Source organism: Magnolia sinica, chromosome 2 (assembly GCF_029962835.1).
Source record: "Magnolia sinica isolate HGM2019 chromosome 2, MsV1, whole genome shotgun sequence".
Taxonomy (NCBI): Eukaryota; Viridiplantae; Streptophyta; class Magnoliopsida; order Magnoliales; family Magnoliaceae; genus Magnolia; species Magnolia sinica.
In genome coordinates this window covers 73,319,293-73,324,714 of record NC_080574.1, presented here as the reverse complement: position 1 = coordinate 73,324,714, position 5,422 = coordinate 73,319,293, and the positions used below count along the sequence as shown (strand labels likewise).

At 35.7% G+C, this 5,422-nt stretch overlaps 1 non-coding gene across 1 annotated transcript; it reads left to right on the top strand.

The window, feature by feature from the left end:
* The first annotated feature begins 429 nt into the window (after positions 1-429).
* On the top strand, positions 430-535 carry LOC131238413 (small nucleolar RNA R71). The gene has a single exon (XR_009167823.1). It is a non-coding gene; the product is annotated as a small nucleolar RNA R71 (small nucleolar RNA).
* The last annotated feature ends 4,887 nt before the right edge of the window (positions 536-5,422 follow it).

Below are 5,422 nucleotides of genomic sequence, written 5' to 3'. Positions count from 1 at the left end.
GTGACTTGGTTATGCTTGTGGTTATGCTTCATTACAAAAAAAAATTCATACTGAAAATTCTCCTTGTAGGATTCCTGGATCGGAATCTGGCATATGAGTGCCAAGAGCCGAGAATGGAGCACTACGAAGGCTGTCGGCACCGGATTTAGTGATTGAAAATTTTGTGAGTCCATTTTCCGAGTTTGGGGTGTGACAAATATCATCCTCCTTCCTGATTACATTATTCCTATCTCTCTTGGTATTTCCTTAGGAGTACTAGCTTGGTTCGATATGTCCCATGATTGACCGTTTTCAGCTAGCATATCAAAGTAATCACATGCCTCTTTTGGTTTCTTATCCATGAACTCGCCATTACACATCATCTGTATGAATTGGCGCATGTTTAGACTGAGTCCTTCATAAAAAAGATCAATTGTCTGCCAAGTTTCGTAACCATGGTGTGGCAGGCGAGAAGTAAGTCCTTGAACTATTCCCAACATTCAAAGAAGGTCTCATTATTTTTCTGGGAGAAGTTCATTATTTCCCGTCTAAGAGTGTTGGTTTTATGAGCTGGGAAGAGCTTTATAAGGAACTCCTGGCTCATCTTTACCCATGTACCAATGGATCTAGGACTTAATGAATGAAACCATATTTTGGCCTTTTCTTTTAGAGAGAATGGAAATAATTTAAGGCTAATTGTATCAGGAGGAACATCATTTAAATGTATGGTTGTAACAACCTCTTCAAATTCTTTAACATGCATATATAGATTTTCTGAATCAAGTCCATCGAACTTAGGAAGTAATTGGATTATCTTAGGTTTGAAGTTCACGTTTCTTGTATTGATTGAAAGAATTATGCAGGAGGGTGAACTTGTTCCTACCGGTTATAAATAATCTCATAAGGTTCGAACCGAGGGAACTTGATGCACTTCATTCTCATTGCACACCGTCCTAATAGGTAGTGTGTGATGCATAAAGCCTTCATCAATCCGATGTTCTTAAGTCATGCTCTCAGATGATATTTCAGAAATATTTGAGGATTTCTAACTTGTCAATCAATTTTTCCGACCAAAGCTCCTTTTCTCAAAGATCTCAGAGTATGATTCCCTACCCGCGAGGGCATGAACCACACCAAATTTTAATTCTCTTTTCTAATTCCTATAACAAATATGGAAAGCAGTTAGATGAAGTTAGAAAAATGTTGCTGGATCGAAGTTCTATGTTAGGACCCTACAAAACAGAAAACAATGTTAGTTTCTAGAAAAAAAAATCCAGAAAAAGGATCCTAAAAACAAAATTATAACATTAGAAAGTTCTAAAACCCCTAGATTAGAAAAATTCAGAAAATAAGAAAAAAAAATCTAACCTAATCCAAAAAAGAAAGAAACCTAAGTCAAATAAGAAATCTAAGAAAAAAAGGAAGAGAATTAGAAAGAGGTTACCAAATTAGAAGTTTTTATATTAAGATCTTGCAAAAGAAAAAAGAAAGTGAATTAGTTTCTAAAAAAGAAATAAGAAAGCAAGCCAGTTTTTAAAAGCGAGAAAGGAAAGTTCCTAAAAAACAGAAAATAGAAAGTTTCTAAAAAGAGAAAAAGTTAGTTTCTAAAATCAAATTAGGAAAGTTTCTATCCTAGAATTAGAAAGCTAAGTTAGTTTCTAAAATAATTCAGAAAAAACCCTAACCTAAAAATAAAAAGTAGAAAAACCCTAATCTTAACAAAATTCCAAAACTAGTTAATCTCAGAAAAACGCATACGTTACTCTCCGGCAATGGTGCCAAAAACTTGTTCACAACCCCAAGTGTAGGGTCGCGATGCAGTAATAATCTCGGTGAGACCGAGGTCGAATCCACATGGACTAATCTCGTGTGAGTTCTAAAAGCAACTAGAAGTAGAACTAGAAGAAGAGGTAAATCTAAATCTAGGAATAAAGGGAGTAATTATGAGGGATTTAACTCAAACTTGTAAATTTAAAGGTGGGAACTAGGGTTTCCATTGATCCACTTGTAGGTTCTCAGGATGCTACCTTGCTTGATTCAAGGACAATTGGAATCAGAGTCTTATCTTATCCAATTGGTAAGAAGAGATTTTTCTGACCTCTGAAGTTCTCATGGATCTAATCATCAATGGATGAGAGTTATGAGGATTTGGAAGTGATTCCACCACCTAACCATGCCCAAGAGACAAGGCAAACAACAGGATTTACCAATCCCACAACAATCTTAAGAGAATTGTGAAGGATAGGAAGGATTCCGTCATCCTATCATGCCCAAGGGATGATGGTGAACAACAGGACTTGCTAATTTCACAATCTCAATTCAGGAAAAGAAGATATCACTATAAGAAATAGCGCTTTTACCGACGAAATTTTTTTCGTCGACAAAACAGCACTTTTACCGACGAAAAAAAATTCCGTTGGTAAAACGACGAAATTTTTTTTCGCCAGTAATAACATTTTTACCAACGAAAATTTTCATCGGTAAAATTATTATAAGTTTTAAGATAGAAAAATTTCACAGTATTTTAAAAACTTTCGTGGTAAGAGTTTTACCGACGAACTAAAACCGACGAGAATAATGTTTTTTCCCAAAGAAAAAAATTTTGTCGGTAAAACACTACTTTTACCGACGATTTTCTTTTTTCCATCGGTAATAATGTTTTTACCGATGAAAATTTTCGTCGGTAAAACAAAATTTTGCGCTATTTTGAAAACTTACGCGGTAAGAGTTTTTATCGACGAAGTAAAATTGTCGGGAATAATGTTTTTCCCAACGAAAAAAAATTTCGTTGGTAAAACACTACTTTTACTGACGAATTTTTTTTTTGGTCGGTAATAATGTTTTCACCGATGAAATTTTCCATTGGTAAAACTGTTAAAAATTTTAAGATAAAAAATTGTCGCGCTATTTTGAAAACTAACGCGATAAGAGTTTAACTGACGAACTAAAACCGTCGAGAATAATGTTTTTCCCAACGAAAAAAATTTCGTCGGTAAAACACTACTTTCACCAACGAATTTTTTTTCATCGGTAATAATGTTTTTACCGATGATGGCTTGCCTCCAAGTGCAGAGGTTCGCAAGTAATATCCTGTGAATACAAGGTCGATCCCACAGGGAGATGAATTGCGAGAAAGAGAAAATCAAATGCAAAATAAACTAAGTAATAAAAACAAAACTGATGATTTGATTTTTGAAATTTTTGAATGGATGTAATTCAACCGAATAGAATAACACCCAAGCTTCAAAGTTCCACACATAGGTTAATGTTCCAAAATCATGATGACTTGGATAACACAACTAGGATCTGAGCACTATGGTCAGCCTAATCAGAAAATAAAATAGTTTAAATATTTTAATAAATGATATAAAATATTAGAAAATCATGGATTTGCACCATTGATATATATTCTCAAGCGTCAGTGATTTTAAGAATTCAATATCAATGAGATAATGAAAATCAAAGAAATATAACAGGTTAAGAACCTCTCCTATCTAGGAAATCTGATTGATCTAGGGTAAGCCTATCCATCAATATGGATCTCATGTGATAGAAACATATGGATCTCAAAAGAGGATAAAAAAACAAAACCTAAATAATAGATAACATGCATACACCATTCTTCTCATTATTAAAACAATCAATCATCATAATCTTAAAGAATTATTAAACCCATGTGCTTCCCTTCTAGCTTGGGCTAGAAGGAACTTAGAAAAAAATAATTAAAATAAGAAGGAAAAAAATAAGAAGAAAAAAATAAATGCAAATAGAAAAGATCTAAAAAAAATAACTTATAAAACTTTAATAAAATTAAAAACTCTTTAAAAAACCTAATTCTTGCTTTGAGATGCCTTGAATAATGCTTAGGAATGCCCCAGGAAGCCCTATTTATAAGTAGGGAACTCCAATTTTTATACAAAGTTGAAAAATCCTAGAAACTGCCTCAAATATACGCAGTTTTCCAAAATAGACTTATCGCTGCACAATTTGTTTAAAATAGATTTCCTGTTGCTCAGTTTTCCAAAATAGACCTCAGAGATTCAGAATAAACTTTTTCAGGACGATTTCAGGATTCTTCACTTCAAATCTTTGATTTTCTTCATTTATCACTTAGTTTTCTTGGATCTTTGGCATGTGCATTCTTCAATCTTTGTAACGTCCAGAAAATTAGGGGTTGAGCAGAAGCTCAACTCCCGAATTCCAACGCATCACTTTTGCAACATAGATAATGATGATTAAATGTTGTCCATATTAGTGCATTAAACATGAGTGGGATTATACTAAAACAACATATCATACTCCAGAGATAATTAAGTTAAGCAAGCGGAACACTGAGATTATAAGATGTATAGAAGTGTTTCTCAATCCCTAGAGTATGAGTACGTTACCAGGCTGAATATATACATGTGTTGATCCAAAATTTATAAAAATACAAAATGTGAAAGTCCAACTAAATCATATATTCCCTGTAATTCCATCGATCAGTACATAGTCTACATAGACCCGCCTGATAGTTATACAAAGGAGAACTCCTCCTCATCGTCATAAAAGTCTGGCTCCGCCTTGTAACCATCGCCATCATCTGCAGCTAATACAGAGTCTGTTTGGTGTTTTAAAACACCATCCCAGAGTAGGAGTGAGTGATCAACTTAGTGGAGTTATAAGGCAAAGGTTAACATGTTGTCAATTCAATCAAACGGTAATGATAAAGTAGTATAACAATCATGTCCCTAGTACTCTTGTTAATGCAGAAATGATATGCTATAATGATGCATGCCCTCGCCTGCAATTCCTCAGCGACACCATCTCACGATCGCACATGCTACTCCCACTGTGCCTTCATCGCCAAAGCACATGCAATGCGGTGCATGCACGTGTTAGCTGAGTTCTTGATTAGGCTTATTCATACAGCAGATTCGAGAAGCTAAGGTACCTCCCTTTATATCATTTACCCAAACAATGATCCATCTAGGGTCGTCAATCCTAGTTAATCACAAACGATAGGCAAGTTATAGGGCAACATCACCCCTGATTTGAAAAGCAATGGATAGTCAAGTTCAAGTCGCTACGGGAGGCTCGTTACCTCCATGTAGGCCTAGTTTATAATCGAGGTCACTACGGAAAGGCTCGTCACCTGATCATAGGCCGACAGCTCGAATACGGTGTCCCCATACACCACCATATTCGGCTCACGAGTTTGGGTTGCTCACTGGTCACTACGGGGAGGCTCGTCACCCCAGCGTAGGCTGACAGCTCGACCACGGTGTCCCATACACCACTATGCCCGGCTCATGAGTCTTAGCGGATCGTGGTACCATGGTTGAAATGGGTTTGCATTGGTAAGTGGTACCTAAGATTCAAGCAGTAGCGTCCATACATGGTAACATTAAGCCAATCGGGTTATTTGACAAGTTTGATTGGTACGAGTGCACGCTAAATTAAT